Source organism: Moschus berezovskii, chromosome 21 (genome assembly GCF_049115385.1).
Source record: "Moschus berezovskii isolate FMDL1 chromosome 21, NW_MosBer_1.0, whole genome shotgun sequence".
NCBI lineage: Eukaryota > Metazoa > Chordata > Mammalia > Artiodactyla > Moschidae > Moschus > Moschus berezovskii.
The window spans coordinates 59657388-59681104 of record NC_142480.1 but is presented as its reverse complement, the minus strand read 5'-3'; the positions used below and the strand labels follow the sequence as shown (position 1 = coordinate 59681104).

Below are 23717 nucleotides of genomic sequence, written 5' to 3'. Positions count from 1 at the left end.
AATCATACATTTCTTTTTACGTTTTCCGATATAAAAATATTGCTCTACCATTGTTAAGTAAGTCCCATTGGCACATTTAACTCTCTGAAGGCTCTGATGAGAGATGCAAGATCATGTTTATTAGAAGAAAGTAACAACTAAAATTTAATAAATTTGGAGAGAGCACATGCAAGTGTGTGTGTGGGAACGGACTTTTTTCAGTTACCTCTGGTTTGAAGTTCTGCAGTTAGAAATGTTGAAAGTGAAAAGAAAAATTGAATTTGCACCACGTTCAGGGGATTTGAAGAGCTTGTATGTAAAAATTTGGTGGTGGTGGTGACCATGCAACCAATTCTATTTGTGTAAGAAAATCAGCAGAAATACAGCAAGCTTTACTCTAAATATAAGCTGAGGTCGTAAATCAGGCTGTAAATGGAAAATAAAATGGATATACACACATCTAAATATACATGATAAGTTCTTTAAATTCTCTTTGTCTCATCAAAGAAAATAGAAAAATAATGATAAAATTAACCTGCCTTCTGCCTTCCTCCTTTCATGCGGACCCGATTGTAATAGTGGCCTCTTCAATCTGGCTAAACTTTGTGGTTAGTAAATTTTGTTTAACAGAAATTCTTTTTAAAAAACCAGGTCTGTCCCCCGTTCATGCACATTTGCCTCCATCTGACTGATCCCTGCCATCCGTCTCAGGCAGGTCAGGTCAGAGCATCGCATCAGCCTGCGACGAATGGATTTAGGACACGAAGCATTTCCTCAAAAATAAAATTCCCTGTGAAAACTTTGCAGGACCAGCAAATACATCAGAAACGCGATATGGGATGAGTGCCAGAAGTCGAGCTAAAATGAAGGCCGAATGCCTGAGATCAGGGAGAAGGGGAAAAGGGTCAGACAGAGAGAGAAGTGAAAGGAAAAGCAGGGCAGGGAGAGAGAAGGGACCCAAATTAGAACAAGAGGCGATGCTTATTAATAACCTTGCTGACCCACAGGCCCCTGACACAAAATGCATGAAGTATTGTTGGGACACTCTGCTCTGTCACTCACAGGAGAAGCATGTGAAATGGTGCTGGAAGCTGCAAACTCTTGAGAAGAGCAAAAAAAGCCAGGATAAGGTAAGGGCGTGGACTCACGGTGTTGAGAAGTTCCCTTTCTTCTCCTGCAGCATCCTTTCTGGGCAGCCTACCTCACACCTCCATGCTTCCAGCCAGCTAGAATTTAAAACACACACATGAAACCATGTTTTTCTTGAATGCAAAAAATAACACACATCCTGGAATTCCGTGGTGGTCCAGTGGTTAGAACTCCGCGCTTCTAATGCAGGGGCCCTTGGTGGATCCCTGACTGGGCAACTAGGATCCCACAAGCAGAGCAGCGTGGCCAATTAAAAATAAATAAATAAATAAAATAGACACATGTTCATCGCAGAACATTTGGAAATCACGGAAAAGCAAGAAGTCAATAATTCTTCTAGTCCCACCACTTGTGTATAATCATTGTCAGCACGTGGATACACATTTTCTCATAATTTTCCTCTGCTTTCTTGCATGCATATATTCGTATGTTGGAAAAGTACAACTGAGGCCCTGGTGTCATCCACTGTTTTGGAATCTGGTTTTCCTATTTGACTAAGAGATCTTTGCAAGGGTTATTAAAACTATTATAAAACACGATTTTTATGTTGGCATCATAATTCCTTATTTGATGGTGAATTCATTTGACCTCTAGTTAGATATTCATGGAACACTGTACATTTTTGCATTTTAAAATGTTTGTGTGCATCTCTGTTCACTCTGGAAATAACTGTGAGTGAAATTCCTGGGTCAAAACCTTTTTTGGGGATGCTATAATTTGCAGAGATGCCCTCTGAAGTATTTATGCCAGTTTATATTCCCACCTGCCATGAAAGAGAATCCAGAACTCATAAACCATAATTAATTCTTCCCAAACTGAGACAAGAAACTTAGAACCTACTATGATCCCTATTTCCTTGCTTATTTGTGATGCTAACTTCATGTTTATTGGCTGTCTTGTTTCGTGTGCATGTTATTTGCCTATTATTTTAATTTCTATTTATTTAAAATTGGAAAAGTTGTATTTAATTTTTTTAATGGTGTTAGATCTTTGCATGTTAAGATGTAAAAGTTCTTTGCATAGTGCTTTTATTAACCCTTTCACTCTTGCCCATTGCAAACATTTCTCCATTTTGTCACTCGATTTTTTAAACTGTTAATGGATTTTTAATGTATATGTTTATCAATTTAAATACACAACTATTTTCATTTAGTCTTCCTCTGCTTTTGTGCTTAGATAGGCCTTGCACATCTCAGGGTCAGAGAAATATTAACCTGTATTTTCTACTAGTATTTTTGTGGCTCTTATTATTTAAAAGAAAAAAAAAACACTTAAATCTCTCATATATTTGGTCTGTGTGATAAGAATCTATTTCCTTACTGATCTAAATGTTGCTATTTACTGGACCTATTTCTGTATTTTAGCATTTTATTCATTATCTTTCTGTCTTTATCACTTCTTTTACCAAGACCCTCCTTTTTTTTTTTTTAATCACAATTTAAGGATATGCTTTCATATCTAGTGATGCAAGTTCTTTTTTTTTTTTTTCTTCTTCTTTACAATTAGTTTTCTGGGTTATGCCTCCCTATTTGTTATCCCATAAGAACTCATCAAGTTCAAAATGTAAGAAAGACAATTGATACATCAGTGTGTGAGGATTTGAAGTCTTTAATACTGAGTTTTCTTATTTAGAAGTAAAGCATGCCTTCTCATTTATTTTTTTCATGTGAATTCCTGTTAAAATTGTAGTTTCTTCGTGTACTTTTCAATGTGCATGCTGTCAGATTTATTCACTGCTATTGTGAATACAATTTCTCTGTTAAATCCTGTAACTGTTTTCTCAGGAAAATGATTTACTTATGCATTTTTATTTTGTATTTTCCTAATTTACTGGTTTCTTATTCAAAAAAATTTGCCAATGGATTCTTCTGAGCCATCTAAGTAAATACTATCATCCGCAGATAATAATTTTGTCCCTTCCCTTCAAATTATTTAATTTCTTCATTTTCCCAATCTTTTTACAAAAGAGTCAACTCCCACAGTATTTAAATTATTCTTTATTCAGAATGCGTACAGTATTTTACTACCATGTATAATGGCCTGAATATAATGTATTTTGGAGGGACTTTGGCTTTTAGAATGTGTTCAACGCTTCAAATTTCGATCTCCCTTCCTGAACCTTCTGTCCACTAGTCTCACTGTATATCTCCCAGCCCTCTCCGCTCAGCACCGAACAAGTCTTACACAAGTCAGTACACAAGTGTTTTATCTCTATATAGACAGCCTCATCACTTATCTACCTAGTCTAAACACCCACATTTCACTGTGGGAAAGTTCACCTTCAATTCTCAGACCAACACATCTAAACCACTACTGTTTTACTTAGGGCCTCCCATGAAACTGCCAGGCTATTTTCTGCCAACTTAGAAGTTAAAGTCTTGTGTAAGAATTATTTTTTTAAGTTTGCATTTTAAGAAAATGCTAAACTATTTTCTCACATAGAAATTATAATTTCATTTGAATTTGCTGACTTTTTGCCAGTGTAAAGCAAAAATAACCTGGATTTTGCATATGCCATGCAAAAAGGCTTGGCTCCCTGGGTTCCACTGGTTAGAACAGTGTGTGAAAATAAGTGAGGGATGGAGCAAGAGTGATAGATAGTTCGGGATCTTGCCAGGGGTTGCCTATGGGGAGCACGAAGGGTGAGTCCCTGTAAGATGGGGATGGAGCTGGTCTCTGAATCACCTGAGTCTTCATTTCTTCAACTCTCATTTTGTGCCATCACCTGCCTTGCAAACGTAATTCGGGAATGAGAGACCACATGTGTAAGGCATTTTGGAGGACACTTGGCAACTAGTGGGCACCTCCTGAGACAAACTGTTGGCTTCTGGCTCGGTTTGAAGGGAAGGATTTGGGCCACATTATAGGTAATAAGATGGGAAGAAGATACCCTTCTTTACTATAAATTTTAACATAGTTAACCCCAAGTCCACTCAAGGACTTTAGGATTTAGCTAACAGTCGGTGCTTACCTAGGGTGCCTTTCTTAAACAGTGTCTGCCCACCACCACCTCCCAAGGACACAGACACTGTTACTTATTTCTTCTCTTCTGTCTGGCGTGGTCTTTGCTGTGAATGCCAAACATCACTGGAATCAACCTTTCATCCCACCTTGATGAAGCAGGGGCTCCAAATGTTTAGATTTCCTCTTCCACTAAGGGGTACCAGAAGGGCTCCTCATTTTGATAATACAGTAGATAGTCCTTGTAGCCATGTGCCTGGCATTTAAGGACTTCCTTGTCAGCATGCCTTCATTTTTCCACTTTGTTAGCCTAGAGAACATACTTATTAGTATCAAACTTAAGCCTTGCCAAAAGTGAAAACTTTCTTCTATCTTTCCCAAAGTGAAGCTAGAGATCTGATTTTTTTTTTTTTTTTACGTGGTGGGAGGTTTCTGTATTATTATTGTTTAAAATCAATTTCCTTTACTCCATATTCTTTTCCTGTTGTTTATTTTATCTGTCCCTCTCTCCCAGAGAAGCAGCATTAAGGCCCCCATTTGGTTTTTATTAGTGTAATCAGTTAATAGCTGTTCTATAATGCTTTACTTATTGTGTTAATTTTCTGTACTTATGTCCAGAGGCAGCTTCCTGGAAGACCACATTTAAAAAAATAGAAGATCTAACTTACTTCTTCTGTAATGGGTCCAGCAGCCATTTATAGTTTCAGCTAAGATTACTGAATACTGTTGATTTACAAGGTCACTGAAAAGATATATAAACTGCAGCTACTATTTTAAATATATCTGTAGGAAGCCTTAGAAACCCACTAGTCTAATAAAGGGGCAGACACTAACCTCAGAATCTCAGTCTTTATTATTCCACTTCTCTGTGTTTGTCTTGAAAAAGTCAGAGACAGAAGCGACTTAGAAGCAGCAGCAGCAGCATGGGTATATGCTGTTCTGTGTACTTGTCAGTTTCCATGTTTTAGCCCAGACCTTGGCAGGACCCAAGAGCCGGGAATGGAGATTCCATTCATCATCTGCTCCTCTTTCCTGAGACTTCCCCAATCGCTGTTCCTTGGGGCCCATGTGTATACTGTGCCAGTCACTGCATGCTAAACTCTGGGTCCCGGGACTACTGTCTGATTGTTGGGGATTTTAATGGAGTGTCCCTTATATGAACTTTTAGTACTCATAGGACTAGTTCTCAAATTAAAACACAAGCTTCAAAGCAGAGCACAGGGACCAACTAACTTACCTCAGGATGACGGAGGAGATATGGGTAATCCATGTGACAGGTTGGGTTCCCCTGTTAGGTTGCAATCAGAATTAGGTGGAGGCATGGAAGTGAACACAGCTCAGTGATCAGCATCGTGGGTTCTAGATCTGCCTCTGGGGTGAATTAGCTTTTAAGGTTTTTAGGGGCCTCGATTTCCTCCTCTGTAAAACAAAAGTTGGGAAGAAATTTCTAAGGTTCCTCCACGTACAGTCTAGGCAACGATCAGTCAGTGATCTGTCTGGGCATCAACTCAGGGAGGATGGATTATCAACAGGTGATTGGATCAGGATTAGAGTGCTTCCCACTCATTGCTGAGTCTCTGTCTTTGATGAGCAAGCTCTTGGCACAAAACGGAGCCCATCCACACTTTTATCGTATGTTAGTTTTTATTGTGAGGCCAAAGTAAATTTCTGTTTGAGCCGTGGTTCCTACAGTACTATGACTCTGAGTTGCAGAGAGGGAAACACTCTAAGGAAGTCCTAAGTGCTGAGCATGTGACCCGGAGAAGTCAGCTCCTCTCTCAGTCTCTTCATCCGTCACATAACATGTTTGGAGATGAGTCAGCAAAGTAGCTTCAACTGAGAAAGTCAGTGGCCTTGTAAGAATTGCTTGCTGTGTTAAACAGTGCGAAGGGTCAGATGTGCCCCTGCATCTGGCACCCACAGCCGGCAGAGCATGCCCCCGCTGTGATTCAGTGCCCCCTGAGGAGCTGTACACAACCTTGCTAGGGGACAGGCTGAGAGAGGATGGAAAGGGGATCTGTAGGCAAAGGGTTGACTGAGAATTCTAAACAAACAAGGAAATGACACGTCCCGTAATTGCCTGTTTTTGAGCTTCAGAGTGTATCAAATGCTGTTTTTAAATCTGTGCAGTGCCCAGCTCTTAGCACCATGCCCCACCGGTTTTGTGTTTCTGTATCATGCCGGTGATGGTGATGTTTGAGGACTTTCCTTTCAGGCTGTGCCATCAAAGAGGGCGATGGAAGGCAACCCAGCAAAGTCAAAGCAAATTCAAAAGAAAGAGGGGAAAAGCCATATACATTACAGTGGAAGTACTTTAAGGCATTTCAAGTAGGAGTCTGAAAAATAATTACAAAGTTTAAAGAGAAGAATCTTAACTTTGATCTGATTTTCTTCTGTAAAGCAATTAAGCGCATCATTTTTCAAATGTGAAACTGAAAAAATTCTAGTGGTTGGACCCAAATGCTTTCATTTGTGTCTTGGGATTTCTATAATTCCCCCCTCCCCCCACCAAAAGTTAAAAAAGTTATTGAGGTGATTTTCCAGAGGGATTAATACATAAAGCATCTGCTGGTCAGCTCTCATAAAAACTATAGCAGCATAGACTAGCTAGATTCAAATGATACAAGCGTCCAGTTAACCTCACCAAACTAAGAAATCTGTAAAGCTGATTTGATGGAAATGAATTGTCAAGGTACAATTGGAATTTTCCCTTCCAATCACTGTTGGGGTTTTAATAGGAAGGCACCCAACATGGACTTTAGAAATCCTGGCAGTAGTCCTCAAATTCAAAGAGAGCTTCAAAGCAGAATGTAGGGACAAACTAACTTAATTAAAAGATAACATGGGCGCCAAATACAGAAAAGGAATGTGACAGATTGAGCCCCAATGTTAGGTTATTTCTTCTCAAAATTTTAAACCCTAAATCCTCCATGAAAAGTGAAAGTGAAAGTCGTTCAGTGGTGTCTGACTCTTCGTGACTGGACAGTCCATGGAATTCTTCAGGCCAGAACACTGGAGTGGGTAGCTATTGCTTTCTTCAGGGGATCTTCCCAACCCAGGGACTGAGCTCAGGTCTCCTGCATTGCAGGCAGATTCTTTACCAGCTGAGCCACCAGGGAAGCCCAACAATACTGGAGTGGTTAGCCTATTCCTTCTCCAGGGGATCTTCCCAACCCAGGAATCTAACCAGGGTCTCCTGTATTGCAGGTGAATTCTTTACCAGCTGAGCCACCAGGGAAGCCCGCCATAGTTCCTATACATAAATGCTAGATTGTCAGTTCCTTGATGGCAGATAAAAGGTACTGTTCTCTTTTTGCTTCCTAGTACCCAGGCTTCCCTTGTGGCTCAGCTGGTAAAGAATTCTCCTGCAATGTGGGAGATCTGGGTTCAATCCCTGGGTTGGGAAGATCCTCTGGAGAAGGGAAAGGCTACCCACTCCAGTATTCTGGCCTGGAGAATTCCATGGACTGTATAGTCCATGGGGTGGCAAAGAGTCAGACATGACTGACTTTCTTCACACATATTTCCATTAAATGTTTGTGAAATAGTGGGAAAAAACACTGTTAATTTTTGAAAGGTGTGGCATATCCCCCCCACCCCCCCCTGCCAGTAACTAGATGTACTGACCACTTGTACACCCACTGGGAATCTGAGCAGAGTTGGCCTCTGGGCTCAATTTGGCCAGTGCTTGTCTAACCTTCAGAAAGGGAGAAACTTCAGCTTCACATAGCAGTGTGGGTTTCTGGATTCTTTTGACACCTGAGATGTGGCAGGCTTTGGGCCACAGCTGCACGTGGTGACACTTAGCTGAGGCACAGGAGCAGCTGCCCCCATTACTCAGGGTTCCTTCCAAGTTGCCACCATTCCCCAGCATATGACTCCAGGCCAATTTCACTTTTTAATTTACCAGCCTGGTCCACGGGACAGGCTTTCAGATCAGGAGGGAATCTTTGGTCTGCTTTGCATCACTGCTAGTTTCAAACGGAGTTAAAGATCTGAGTGTGGGCTTATCTGTTTTCTCCAGGTCCTTGAAAAGAGAAGGTGCTCTTCTAGGTACTAGACTTGGAGGGTTGGTCTTTACTACGTTCATTGCTATGACTTTCAATGGGCATTAGAGTGGTATTGGAGTTCTGGATAATCCTCATGGTATTGGATAGGAGCCTACTGGGGCTCTAGTTTGTCAAAGCATATTCAAATGCAATACCCTCACGTCATCCAAAAGGGTACAGCAGTCCATCTGTCTATACCTTTCTTTCTGATATTACATTTGTGCAGAACTTTTCAAAATTACATCTATTCTCTTACAGTGAATAAAAATGGGGAAAGAATGGAGAGTAAGTCAGAATAATGCCCATTGGTGAAGGTCCAATAATTGAAATCATTATTGCTTAAGATAGCATTGCTTTAATCAGCCCTGTCATAAATCAATGCTTTTCACAAATGAAGGTTTAAAGTAAAGTGCTATTAAATCAGGACTCTTAAAAGGCATGATGCAATTGGGAAGCTCCGGAAAATGGCTAAAAAAGTGGTTTCTGAATGGATCCACTGGTTCTAGCATTTTATCTTCCACTTAATTAAAAAAAATATTACCTGATCCTTTCTTAGAAATTACATATCGGAGGTCTGTAATGGCCAAGCCTTTAACCCATTAAAAAAATTTACTCCCAGGAACAGTTCATATTTGACATTTAATTGATTTTTCTTGGAGAGGAAAATATGTTTCTCTCCTTCCTTTCTTGACTGACTTTTCAAAACTCACCTTGTGAGCTGTAAACAGGGAGAGGAGTAATTGATTTTCAAAAACTCAAGTGCCCGTACACATGTACTCACATATGCATGTGGACACGTGAGTGGACATAAAGTGAAGTTGCTCGGTCATGTGTGACTCTTTGTGATCCCATGGACTGTAGCCTACCAGGCTCCACTGTCCGTGGAATTTTCCAGGCAAGAGTCCTGGAGTGGGCCGCCATTTACTTCTCCAGAGGATCTTCCGGCCCCGTGGATCGGATGTAGGTCTCCGGCATTGCAGGCAGGCGCTTTACCCTCTGAGTCACCAGGGAAGCCCGTGGACATAAAGATCTCCCCTATACTGGGAGCTAGCACTTTCCTGATATAACTGCGAGGCAGGTGTTGCTGTCTCCATTTAACAGAGTAGAAACAAGGGCCCAGAGAGGTTCATTGTTTGTGGAGGGTCACACAGGTAGTATTGATGGGAGACTGAGTCTTTATCCCTTCTTCCATGTTGCTTGCTTGGGTGCACTTCATATCCAGGTGTGCAGGCATCCATGCCAATGATCCCCACCTTTGGAGTCACTAATTCTTTTAGCCTGTTTACGCGACACCAGGTTCTGGAATTTAACAAATAACGCTACGCCATCTATAAGTGTCAAAAGAGCCCAACTCTGATTTGTACTTTTTCTGTGAATATTGCATTGTGAGTGAGCCAGAAGATGCTGCTGAACTAGCCTCCTAAGTGACAGCATCTTAAAAGAGATTTCTTGTTGAAGAGTTTGGTGTGGATGAGCAGGGAGATCAGATGTTTTCTTGTTAGAGCAATACCCACACAGATTTCAAATGAAACTTGGGGCTCCTCAAGATTTGTTTGAAGAGAAAGAGGGGGTCAGCAGGACACTGATGTGGAAAGGGAAGCAAAAGCCTCTATTTAGTCACCTTGAGTAAGAAAATTTCCATTTCGACATTGTCAATCCCTCAGCTCTCACATGCAATAACTCGCCACCAAAGGCCAAAATATTCTCTTTCTTTTCTTTCCTCTCTTCCCACAAACCCAGCTATTATTTAGTCTCTAGCAAAGCTGCACAAACCAACTGTTCCTCCTCAGATTATCCTTTTCAAGGGTCAGGTGATATGCCTCCTTGGGTTACACCTTCCAGGTTTTGTGGTCAGATGGGGCTGTGTCACTCTCCAGTATTCCACTTTGCAAGAAAATATTTATATATGAGTCTCACCGGGTCCCATTTTCTCTGGGAATGGTCCTGCATGCAGTGCCTTCATGCCAGTGGTGACAGTTGAATCGCTGGTTTTCATGGGACCACTGGACAGCTGGCAGGAAAACCAGGAAACTGCTCCTTCCCCTCTGTGACTTCACTCAGCCTGAAAACTACAAGGTGTGTGACTGTGGGCTGAGAAGTTTCTGAGAGGTTATATACAACACTTTGAGAAAACACTTGGAAGGAAACTTGCTGCTGTTGAAGCAATGGTAATTTGCACCATTCACAGAATATTTATTTTCCTAGATCTGGAAACACCAGAGCTGGTTTGTACAGAGTCTTTTCATTATTATTATTATTTTTCACTTTGTTACTGGTAAATAGTAATTCCCGTTGTTTACCAAAGGGTCGTGAAACTGACACTTCTATATGGCTGAGAGGGGGTACATTTGCAAAACCCTTTTGGAAACTCAATTGATCACATGTGTCAAGAACCACTGGTTTTTTTTAACAACGCTTGACTAAATAATTTTACTTCTAGGAGTCTGTTCTCAGAACCAAAAAGATAATGCTTGAAGATGTTCATCAAACTATTGCTTACAATAGTTAGAACCTAATATAAACCTACCAATATGGGAAATGGAAATATAAAATATTTTCTTTATATTTACTGGTATGCAGCTGATATAGTAACATTGAAATAGGATATACATTCTTAATGATTACAAATATATAGGCAAAATATCCACAGTTATAAAGTAGATGAAATTTATTGTCTGCTTAATATATGATAGGCAATGTGGCAAATGCTTTATAGTCTGTCTCCTTTAATCTGCTCATCAGATTAAGCCAAATTTATTATAGCTCCAATTTACAGATGAGGGAAGAGAGTCATAGGAATTGGTTTATCTGAAGTAACACTTCTAGGGTGAAATTTGAACCCCATCCTAGTTGACAACAGACCTTCTGCAACATACAATTCCTTGTGCTATGTGATTAATTTCAAATAAAAAACAAACATCAGCCACCAAAAACAGAGAAATAAAACCCAAATCAAAAACAACCCAACACCAATAAACAAAAATTTGGCAAGCCCTAATCTTAATGGTAATCACATGAAAAAGTAAATAGGAAAACGTAAACCAAGAGAAAACATTCAAACTTGAAAAGACTCATCCTACACTAAATAAAATGACAGGCAGCTGTCTAAAACAACCCTTAAATGTTTAAGGTGTTTCCTCTAGATGGGAATTAGATCCCATGTGTCTGATTTTCTACTAAGAGAATCTAAGTATTAATGATTGAATGTAAGGAAGCAAATCTTATGAGAGCAACTTTTGTACACAAATGGAAAAGACTGTGTCCAAAGTGACTTGAGAATTTTCCTGTAGGGTGGGTCCTAGACCAGTGATTCTTAACATACCTTGCATGAGAAAATATTTGAAAATACTAATGATAACTATGGTCCATCTCTGATTCTCTCTCTCCGGGAAAAAAACCCACTAATATAGTTGTTTCTCCGTCTCCATCTGGGATAGTTTCCTGGATTTCTGAGGTTACCAAAATCTGCAGCTGCTCAAACCCCTTATATAAGATGATGTACAATTAACCTTCCCTAGCAGTGGGTACCGAATCCACAGATTCATCTAATTGTGGATCAAATTTTGACTTGAGTGAACACACAGGTGAGGAATCCGTGAGTAAGAAGATCCCATCGTATTACCATATATACATTTTATTGTATATCTATCTACTCTTATTTAGAGATCTTTGAAACCTTTTGGGTTCATTTCTGATTTGAGGATTTAAATTAAAATTGCCCTTTATGTTTTACTGATACCATTTCTTCAGGGTCTTGTCTACACCTGCAAGCTAAGATTTGTAAAGTAAGTTAGTATAATGAATAATTTAGTTTTGATGTTTTCTTTAATGTGATCACATGTTACTAAGGAGACTTGCATTCCAATGCATGGCTGACAACTGCCTTTTTGGTTTTCCACGTTAGGATGAAGAAAAAACTGATAATATGCATTTTAAGGGGCTTCCTAAATGGCACTAGTGGTAAAGAACCCACCTGCCATTGCAGGAGATGTCAGAGATGCAAGTTCGATCCCTGGGTTGGGAAGATCCTGGAGGAGGTCATGGCAACCCACTCCAAGGTTCTTGCCTGGAGAAATCTATGGCAGGCAACTGTCTGTAGGGTTGCAAAGAGTTGGATACTATTGAAGCCACTTAGAGCACTCACATGCATGCATTATAAGAATTAAAGGAAGTGCCTGGCAGTGTAACTGATTCTGTAACAAAGAGAAAAGCGTCACAATGTGAGTGGACTGCATTATAAACAGCTTTCCTCCCACATCTGAAAAAATGCACTTTCATTAAACATATGTGTGTTAAGGGCACACGCAGAAGGCGTAGTGTCAAATAGCTGTGAAAGATGGATGGATGATGCCCCTATTCACGATTTTTCCAGGACTCCTGCTGAGGTTTGGAATTGCACAGGTAGCCTCCTAGAGCTGTTGGCTATGCCACTAATAAGATTACAGCTAGAGTATGATTTCGTTTTCTGAGATAGTTTCATCATCAAAAAGAAGAAGGTTATTTTTACCTTTTCTGTTTTCTGAAGTTGAAAAATCTTCAGGTACAAATCCCCTCCAAATTTATGTGTTTTCTCTACCTTCTATTCAGGACTGTATAACAGGAAGACAGAAATAACCATGGTAAGAGGTCATTGGTCTGACTTCTGCAGAGACTTCCCCTGGGCAGTGGTCTCTACCTCTGTTACAGAAGGCTGCAAAAATACCAGCCATTGTGCATCTGGCCAATTATTCAATGTTCTATCACAAGGGGAAATTCCTTCCTCACCCCAGCTGGTGAGCAGTTATGCCCTGGAGCCCAGGACGGACATGCCTTGTAACTTTTTAACCTAGTTAGTGTAACTGCCAATATTATTCCTATTCATATAAATGTCTAATCCTTTCTTGAATCTTGCTAGACTATTTGCCTCAATAATATCCTGCGGCAGTGAATTCCACAGGTAGATTATATGCTGTTTTAAAAAAGTGTTTCCTTTTATTCATTTTAAATTTGTTACCTTTCAATATCACAAGATGGCCCTTGTTCTTGCATTAAGTGGTACAGTGTACAGGCATTTCAAATTGAGCTTTAATTCTTCCAGGTCCTTTCTCCCCCATTATTAAAATTCCATCTTCTTCATGTACTTTCTATTTAGACACATGTAATCTTGATTAAATTTTAAGCCCCTTTGGACTGGGGCTGAGGCAAACAGTCTCATACTGCTTTGGACACATAGTAGGCACTGGAAAAAGTGCTTTGTGATTTTCAGTGTCATTTATTGCACAGATATTTTTAAGCACCTATTCTGGGCAGGAACTGTTTTAAGTGCTGAAGAAACAGCTTTGAATGAGAGAAGGTCCTTGCTCTGAACGACCTCATTTTCTAGAGAGAGAGAAGACAAGCAGTAAAACAGTGGATAAAGATAGGATCTACATCGTTTCAGATGTCTTACACATTCTGGGGAAATTAGACAATTATTACTAGGAAAGGATGCCAGGGGCCACTTGAGGTTGCCTGGCCAAATGTCCACCTGTAAAGGGGACATTTGAGATTGACCATCAAGGAGTCATCTATGTGATAGCCCCACGTAGGTGAATTTCAACTCCTAGATCAAGGCCTGGCTCTGGTTGAGATTCAGTTGTGGCAGAGTGAAAAAATGAATCAAGGCTAAGAAGGGAAATCTTAGTTACAGAAATCATCAGAGTATTACCAACAGACCCAGGAGGAACATTTCTTGAATCCCTGGGTTCAGTAACTCCAAATACTATTAAAGTAGAAGGAATAGGAGATTTAATCAGTTAGACTCGGCTTTCAAGACCTGTCCATATCCCTGAATACCCAACTGTATGACTTTGGCCAAGTCGCTGAATTTCTCTCATTCACCGTGTTCTCATTCATACAAAGAGGACTAAAACTTCCATTCTTCACCGAGTTGGGAGGACTGGAGGTCAGGTCAACTGACAGCCCTTTATAAATGGCCAAATGGTGGGAACGCGTCTCCCGTTCTTTGAGGAGCCCGTCCTTTGCGGCGCTCTGCTCTTTCCTCGTCTCTCACGCTTGTCCTTCTCCTGTTCCCCATTTGGAGTCTTGCCATGACCTGACGCTCATCCACGGCATCCATGCACGTGGCTTTCTGCCCCAGAGGTGGCTTAAGAAAGGGGGAGAGGGTACCTTTCTGACATTCTTGTCTATGTTTTAAGGACTTTAAAGATAGAAGAGGATGGGGCTGGTTGTTGTTGGGACAGTAGACTGGAGGTGTATTGCCAATAGTGATTATTTGTTTTATTTTGTTTATGGCTTAATCTTCTAGGGTCAGGTTAATCAAACTTTGGTGTGTAAAGACAAAGTCCCTGCCTGAATATCGGAGGACATCTTGCCCCGGAAATGGTGACTTTGATTGAGGATGGTCTGATTACCCGCCTGTGGCTTCCTTTTGTGTGCCAGTCTGACATTTTCTCTGTTTCCTCTTGTTATACTTTCTAATTGCCCCTTCATTTGTTCCCCCTCCCTCCGCCTAACATTCCCTACCCCTTACCCCACCACCCTTTGGGCAATTTGAAGCAGAGGCGTGTCCAACTCTGCATAATGATGTATTATAAAGGCATTTCAAGGAATGAATGATTTGAATTGTTTACATTCATGGTTCAGATTTACTGGCAAATCGCTCAGGCCTTGGTTTTATGATGTAGCTGCCAGCTAGCCTCCTTCTGGGTAAAACTCTGAAATAGGAGAAGTTTCCTTTTGGTATTCCTCACCAACACTTCCTTTGCCTCGTTCCACTCCTTTCAACGCCTCCCTTCCTTTCCCGCCCCCACATAACTCCGCGGAGCTGTCAGGCCTTTTACACCTTCATGTGAAGACATATGGGTGCCTGGGTCCCTGCCCCCACCCAGACTGGCCCCCAGGGAAAGTGAGGTGTGCAAAGGAATAAATCTTCGATGGTATAATTTTAGACCCAGCGGCAACTGGGGAGGGTGGCTATTTTGGGCTGTGGGTTTTCTCCTTGACCTGAGATGATATTACTTTGCCTGCTGCTGGTGTGCTGGGCCAAGCCTGCACGTGGTCCTTTTAGCAGCGTGTTTGCCATTCCTGGGGGTGGCTTTTTCCTTTCTCTGCTGGGCAGCCCCGTGCGCCTCCGGAATCCCGGTGCGTCCCTGCATCCTCACGGCTCGCTCAGTGTGCGCGCACGTGGGATTATCGCGGTGGTGTTTCCAGGTCCGGGCACAGGCTGCTCCCTGGGGGGCGGCGCAGATGGACCTCACAGCCTTGCGCACAAGGGCCGGGGGCATCTTCCGGTCTGGTTTTGCCTGTCTCTCAGCTTCCATTCTTTTTCAGCTGTTTGGTGAGGGTTCAGGTGACCCACTCACTGCCTCTCCAGGCCAGGTGAGCCATCTCCAGATTGCAACGTCTGAGCATCTCTCCTATGAGACCTCTTTGGAAGCGGCACTCAGCATCCTCATCACGGCGGTTCTGACCACCCTGCTTGCTGTCTTCCTCCCCAGGCTTCCTATGTGGCTGCTGCCTGCGGACCCCCTGTACTGCCTGGGGAAGCGAGCTGGGACTTCTGCAGTGGACAGGTGGGACAGTCACAGGATGATCCCAAGGTGGCCAAAACAGCCATGCTTTTCAGGTGTGTGTAATGTTATGACCAAGAGCCTCACAGCTAGAGTAGCTTGCTCCCTATCTTTACAACCTGAAAAGTACACCCAAGACTCAAAGATCATCGGGGAAGGAGGACTAAAGTCAGCAAGAACAGGAAAAGGAGAACAATTTTTTTTTTAATGAAGAATTTGGGCTCTTTTACTCCAAAAGAGGGCTTCCCTGGTGGCTCAGACGGTAAAGAATCTGCCTGCCATGCAGGAGACCTGGCTTCAATCCTTGGGTCAGAAGATCCCTTGGGGAAGGGAATGGCAACCCACTCCAGTATGCTTGCCTGGCGAATTCCAAGGACAGGGGAGACTGGGGGGTAACAGTTCATGAAGTCACCAAGAGTCGAATGTGACTGAACAAGGAACACACACACACACAGATACACTCCAAGAGGGGAAAAGCCTTGTACAGGTGTGAAGAGAAGCCTGGCTTTCTGGATGGAGCTCTTTCCCACGGGGACGACTGTGGATTTGGAGAGAGAGAAGGAAAGAGAGAGCGACTGAGGAGACACGAGAGCCTGACTGTAGAATAGAAAGCAATGGGGAGTAAGACCGAAAGGGAGAAAGAGATCAAAAGACCACGTTGCCGTCCCTTATCTGCTGTTCAATGAAACATAACATGTCTTTGTTGAGAACCAACAATGCCTGCTCCAGTTACCTGTTTCTACATGACAGATTCACCCTGACATATACGCACATAAAACCACAACAGACATTTTATATTATCCATCATGGTTCTGAGTGTTTGCTGGGTTCATGGTCTCAAAGAGCCTTCCAGAAGAGTGAGATGGCAGAGACTGGAGTGACCATGGAGACTGCCTCGCTCACGGGTGTGATGGTTGATGCTGGCTGTGTCCTCTGCTGGGACTGTCAGCTGGAGCGCTTGTTCATTCCCTGTGACCTGAGCTTCCTGACAGCACTGCTCTTACACTCCTTTCCTGGACACTCAGGGTTCCAAAGACAGCATCCTAAGAGAACAAGGCAAAGGCTGGAACGTCCTTTCCTGTCCTAGCCCAGGCACATCTATCACTGGTCCACCAGTCACTCAGGTCAGCTCAGATTCAAGGCGAGAGCACACAGTCCCCTCTCTGGATTTGAAGAGTGTTAGAAAGCTTGTGGACACCTCTTAAAATTGCTGATCTCTCATCACAGTGTTCCAGTCTCCAGGAGCTTCCTGTCTTGCTGGAGTTATAAAAAATTCAATGAAGTAATTAGTGAAAAGGAATGAAATATCTATTCTTCAGGTGAGTAAGGTGGTAGGGAAACAGGTACCAAGTGATAGACAAGATGAACACTTGCCTACAGAAAGGCCACCGGCAGAGTGTGATTAGGGAGGCCCGTGGCAACGTACGATTTGGGGAGAATTGAAAGATAAATAAGACAGCAGTGGGTGACATTCCCTCGCTCTGAACTGGGTGTGCTTGCCGGCTTTATTTCAGCCCATATGTCTGTCCTCAGTATGTCGTTCTCCGGTTACTTTTCTTTTCTTCTCCTGCTCCACCGTGGTTCCACTACTGTCCTTTCTTTCAACGTACTTCACTCTTCTATGAACTGTACCTTCTGTGGTCCTAACACTCTTTCCATCCCTTCATCTCCCCCGGCAGCACTTCAGCTTTCCTTTCTATGCATGGAAAAGACTTGCTTCTTGTTCTGCTTCCTGGCTACCTGCAACCACACCACCATTTTTCAGACCAAAGCAATGAACCTGCTTTTCCTTGTCCATTCTCCACCTGATTGTTTGAAATATGTATTTTCATTTTGGTCTCCTTTTTTGGGCACTCTCTCTTTCCTTCTGCAATGATGTCTTGCATTCCATGTAGCTCATGCCTTTCTTCTCTGCTCTGTCTTGTCTATCCTAGGAACCGTTAGCTCAGCGCAAAGTTATGGAGCAATGGCCTTGGTGTAGTCAGTGTTTAGCATCTCCATCAATACAAGTTTTTTTTCTTTTTCCTTTTAGAGATTTTTTTTTTTTTTAATTTGGACCGTTTTTCAAGTCTTTTTTAAAATTGAATTTGTTACAATATTGCTTGTTTCATGTTTTTTTTTTTTTTTTGGCTGCAAGGCATGTGGATTCTTATCTCCCCAACCATGGATCAAACCTGCTTTCCATGCGCTGGAAGACACAGTCTTAATCACTGGAAGACACAGTCTTAATCACTGGACCACCAGGGAAGTCCCATCAATACAACTCTGACATCTTCAAGGTGAGGTCTTGCTCTACATGCAATGACTTTCAGGTGGGGTCTGCTGTTCAGTTATACTTTATATCTGCTGTAGAAAACTTAGAATGCATAGAGAAACAAACATAAGGAGAAAAATGTGTATTTAAACACTGTTAATACCTTGATATGGGTCTTTCCCATCTTTTTCCCACATATTTTTGGTTTTTAGTTACAAAAAATAGAATTATTTCTTAGATGGACAGTGCTTTCCTCTAGGCCATTTACTGTTTTGTGGATCAGTTGTTAGAGAACTCTAGCCCTGGAGCCCAGCTAAGTGGATGAGGGGGAATCTCAGGCCCCAGCCGGGTTACACTGAGGTGGGATTACAGAAGAAGGTGGTTTGCAAGAGACAAGTAAGCGAGACACAGGGTGAGAAGCAGAGGAACAAATGGAAGGATGCTAGAGCTCCTCCCTGGATCTGGCGCTGGCCCTGCAGTGATTTTTTGTGAGATAGTCTTTCTTCTCACCTCAAATCCTTCTTCAGTGATGGAGCAGTGTCTGATAGATTCTGCTATTTCCCTCTAACAATGCCAGAGCAAGAGGAACCTTTTTTGTAACCTGCTTTTTCTACCTTATAGCAGTCTTTTCTGTATCATCCTATATTCTCCTAGATTATAATTTTGGTGACTGCACAGTGACCGCAATGGATGTCAGTTATTTATAGGAGAAGGGGAGGATCCTGCTTAAGCTCTGGTATTAAATAAGTACTGAGTTTAAATACCTATGCTATGTGATTTGGACCAATTATTTAAACACTCTTGTGTCTCAGAGTCCTCATCTGTAAGATGGATAGAACATTATGGTTAAGTGATAAAAGGAACCCAACATTCCAAGTACATAGTCTGCCACATAAATAAGAGTTCAATAGATTTCACCTATTGTTAATAATAGTCATTCATAACAGTAAATTATTAACAATAGTTTATTAATTAATAAATACTAATACTAGTAAATCATCTATTACTGCTCATGTGACAATTCCTATATTTTTCCAACATTGTAAACAAAGCTGTAATGAACATACTTACAGCCTAGCATTTATGCATGATTATTCCCTAGTGGCTCAGATGGTAAATCAATCTACCTGCATTGCAAGTGACCTGGGTTTAATCCCAGGTCGGGAAGATGCCCTGAAGAAGGGAATGACAACCCATTCCAGTATTCTCGCCTGGAGAATCCCTTGGACAGAGGAGACTGGCAGGCTACAGTCCATGGGGTCACAAAGAGTTGGATGTAATGAAGTGATTAACACTTTCACTTTTCATTCCTTGAAGTAAGGACCTCATCAGATCAAAGACTGTGGGCATTCAAAAAGTTAAAAAAATATACTGTCATTGCTTTTGCTGAATCTTCTAAGTCGTCCACATCTCAGTCTTCACCATTTTCTTCTTCTTGTCCACAGTTTCAGAGACAGCATGTCTCTCATCCAGCATTTGCTCTCTGGTCACCTTCCAACAAAATTAAGACAGCGTCATGTCTGACACTTGAGTTGGGGTTCTGGCAGGAAGATTTAGCTCATTCATTGAGTTATTCACTTGCATGAGAGGTACAGATTAAGTTTATATGTAGGCTGTGTTTATAGACTAGGTTTACATTTTCAGGGCTGATTCCAGTGTTGCTAATCATGTAGTAGACTTTGAAACTTTGTAGGAAGAGTCCCATACAGTTCTAAGGAAGTCAGATACTGATCAAGGCTTATGATATCTATAAAATCTTTTATCTTTAGAAAGAGGGACATTTAGAATGGGAACTCCTTGATTCTTTGACCTGCCTGGAATGACCTCCCACCTGCAGACCCTACCCTGTCTTTCAGACTCGGGAAACATCAATATAAACTTCTCTGAGATGCTTTTTAGAGCCACTTGCTGTAGGCATTGGAAAGACAAAGAACGCCCAACATACTCCTTGTCCTTCTTGGAGAAGTAGATGTGCTAACAATTACAGGCGAAGAACAGAGGGGTGCACCTGGAAGGAGATCCCTAAGTCTGGTGACTCAGGACCCAAGGTCTGCATACAGTTAGCCGTTTGGTCCCCAGAGGGTTTTGTCTGGCCCAAAGTTATAGCATTACTAAACTTCTGGCATGTGTGCTAAGTTGCTTCAATCCTGTCTGACTCTTTGTGATGCTATGGCCTGTAGCCCTTCAGGCTCCTCTGTTCATGGGATTCTCCAGGCAAGAACACTGGAGCGGGTTGCCATTTCCTCCTCCAGGGGATCTTCCTGACCCAGAGATTAAACCCTCATCTCTTATGTCTCCTGCATTGGCAGGTGGGTTCTTTACCACTAGTGCCACCTGGGAAGCAAAAATCCTTTTCAGTTCAGTTCAGTTGCTCAGTCGTGTCTGACTCTTTGCGACCCCATGAATCACAGCACGCCAGGCCTCCCTGTCCATCACCAACTCCCGGAGTTCACTCAAACTCACGTCCATCGAGTCGGTGATGCCATCCAGCCATCTCATTCTCTGTTGTCCCCGTCTCCTCCCACCCCCAATCCCTCCTAGCATCAGACTCTTTTCCAGTGAGTCAACTCGTCGCATGAGGTGGCCAATGTATTGGAGTTTCAGCTTTAGCATCAGTCTTTCCAATGAACACCCAGGATTGATCTCCTTTAGAATGGTGTCAACAATTAATGACTGGAGATTTCAGGTGAAAATGTAGATTTCTTTCTTCCTTTGAAGCAACGGAAGTTTTGGCAATACTGAATGCTCATTTTCTCATGGCATCAGTGGGGAGTGGCTGACCCTTTAGCCAGGGCAGGGGTTCTCCTTTTCGCCACAGGCCCCACCACTCCCTACTGCATCACCTTGTCCTGCTCACTTGGCAATGCTATTTGTGTGCAGCCTGAGTTTGCAACCATTGGCCTCATAAAGGGAACACTTTGTTTATTTTCATAGGATGTCAGGGAAGACAGAGAGATCTGCTAGAGAGCAGACCAGCAGCAAGCATCGGCTGTGTAGTTAGGTGGAAGGTGAGGCATCCATGTCAGGCAGGGTAACCTGTGCAAAGGTGCAGGGGCTGGAGCCCAGAGGCCTCTTTGGATGATGATAAGCAGGCAGGGATGGGAAGAGAGTCGTGTATTTGAGGGAGGGGATTGAGAGAAAGAATTAGAGAAGCAGGCAAACACCAGCTCCTGAGCAGCCTGGCATGCCAAAATAAGCACATTAGATTTTGTCTTTTAAAAAACTGGATCTCATGATTGATAGTAGAAGAGCTAAAAGAGTTTCTACCAACAGAGTCCTGACTTTCAAGCACGTTCTGTGCAGACTTCATCAATTCCTGACACCAAACCCATGAGATCTGCACTTTGGTTATCCTCATCCTACAGATGAAAAAATCCATGTTTGAAGGAAGTTGGATAAGTGAATTCCTCAAGGTCACAACCAGTAAATGACAAGGCAAGATGTGGACCCAGGCCAAACTAGAGAGCTTGCAACTTAACCGGCTTCCTTGATAGTGCCAAGGCTTCAGAACCCCTACCCCAGCAGGAAGACTGATGCTGAAGCTGAAGCTCCAAGACTTTGGCCACCTGATGCGAAGAGTCTATTCATTGGAAAAGACCCTAATGCTGGGAAAGGATTGAGGTCAGGAGGAGAAGGGGGTGACAGAGGATGAGATGGTTAGATGGCATCATCGATTCAATGGACCTGAGTCTGAGCAAGCTCTGGGAGATTGTGAAGGACAGGGAAACCTGGCGTGCTGCAGTCCATGGGGTCTCAAAGAGTCAGACATGACTGAGCAACTGAACACCAACAACCCCAGCAGCAAAATGAGGGTTATAAATATAAATGAGGGAGTGGGTGGGGGAAGGCTGAGGGCAGAACTGCTGGAAGACTGGTGCAGTGGCAAGCCAGAGAGCTGGAGGCCTTCATCAGGGCAACACTGGTGCATGCAGAGGAGGCAGTGGGAGGCCTGGAGCAGGACGAGTCAGAGGGATTCTCCTTCATGGGACCTGCCAGCCAGAGGAGTTTTCTCGTCCTCCTCTAAGTCCTCAGAGTACTGTGTGTCCCTTTCCCAAGGCCTACTTTGGCCATGTCCCCAAAACAGCTGTATGCATCTTATCACATCTTGTATATTTTAAGTTCTTAAAGGGCAGGAGGAGTTATGCCTTATTAGCCTTAGTAATTTTTTTTTCTTTCTTGCATTGTGGGGCACAGGGCTTTCATAAATTCCACAATTATCTCTTTCAGATCATTTCTCCTTACGTACGCAGTTTAGAAGTTCATGGCGAGTTAAACACTTTTTCTTTAAAAATGTGAAAATAGTTTCTTTCCACGATCTGCTTTAAAATGCACGACCAAAAGGAAAGATTGGGAAGTTGTTTAAAAGCAGCAAACCCTTTAAGAGTCAATGTCACATTTATTGCTATAAAATATTTTTCTCTCTCTGTTAGACATCTGGTTCCCATTATATACAGTATTGGGTACTTGAGTTCACCAGCCATTTTGCATACCAAGCAGCGTGTCTGCGAAATCCCAACTGACATCCGCCAGTACGTATGTGCAGCGTGCACTCTTGCTTTCCATTTACAGACAACCCTCTATCACCAACTTCATTCTTGCCTATATGCTTTTGAGGTTATTTCGTTCATACTTAACTCAAGGACCAAACTGCCCATGTCTGAGAAATGAAGAACTTCAAAACCATGGAATCTTTGCTTTATATTAATATTATCATATGGTCCAACTATCTCTAATCTAGCTCTAAAGTCAATGAAACAGCTAAATCTTAAGTCTATGTTTCCTAATAACATTGACCCAGAAATGAGGAACAATATGGAATGTTTGCTAATGAGTCATGAATTTCATGATAATTGCTTCCACATTCAGGAGAGCTCCCTTAAACCGTCTAATCTTGACATATCCTGCAACAATCCCATGTGTTGTAAATGATTTTGTTTTATTTCTAAGGTTACTGTTAAGGGCTTATTTTATGGTTCATTTCATTTTCTTAAAGAAAACCACACACATGTACACACACACACACACACACACACACACACACACACACACACACACCCCACAGGGGATTTTGTCTCAATCTGTACTTTTTGAAATAAAATAATTACAAAACCAAAAGGAGCCCTTGTCATTTGGTTTGGAAAGAAAAATAAACACAGTTAGGAAGAAAGTGGAAATATGGTCTATTTTAGAGTTCCAATTCAGATCTCAGAATGAAAGCCAGGTAGAGCAATGCCCTAGCAAGTGGCCATCTGTCTTCTTTGGACTTGAGAATCTCTAACTGATTGTATGGACACAACTAGCATTCAGTCCAGTGATAATAGAAAATTAAATACGACTTTTAAAAACTGCTCACATTATAAAGTGATCTATTAGCATTATATGACTTCAGCACTTAAAGTGACTGATTCTAATTGCACAATTTGGCCCATGGCAAGCATTAAAGAGCTGTAGAATCTTGCGGGTATTTTATCTCTTTGGGGATATTTTAAAGTGAATTTTCTTTGGAATAAAGCTTTGTTCCCACTACACAAAAGATTGTGTGGAAGAAATCTCTCAGTTCTGATAGAACCAGAGATAATTATAGTTTCCTCTTTGATTCGTGAATCAATAAGCCAAATATTAAAAACATTCCTGCATTTTCCCCTCCCTTTCTTTTATTAAGTGAAATTCTGTCTCTACAGTGTGTGGCTGTTACCCTGAAGAAGTAAAGATGGATGCCCTTGTCTAGCGAGCTTTTCCAGCCATCAGAGAGGCACTCTCCTTCTGCACCTGGTT

At 42.1% G+C, this 23717-nt stretch overlaps 1 long non-coding RNA gene across 2 annotated transcripts in view; it reads left to right on the top strand.

Annotated features, from left to right (window-relative positions):
- LOC148774579 (uncharacterized) overlaps nucleotides 1-23717 on the top strand; it is a 61544-nt gene that overhangs the window by 27316 nt on the left and 10511 nt on the right. Inside the window, exons 1-3 of one of the 2 annotated variants that reach the window (XR_016035668.1) lie at nucleotides 602-1109; nucleotides 15617-15744; nucleotides 17826-17967. This is a non-coding gene — a long non-coding RNA (uncharacterized LOC148774579). Of the gene's footprint in view, nucleotides 1-601; nucleotides 1110-15616; nucleotides 15745-17825; nucleotides 17968-23717 lie in introns of those variants that run through there. The other variant, XR_016035669.1, reaches the window with a different exon arrangement.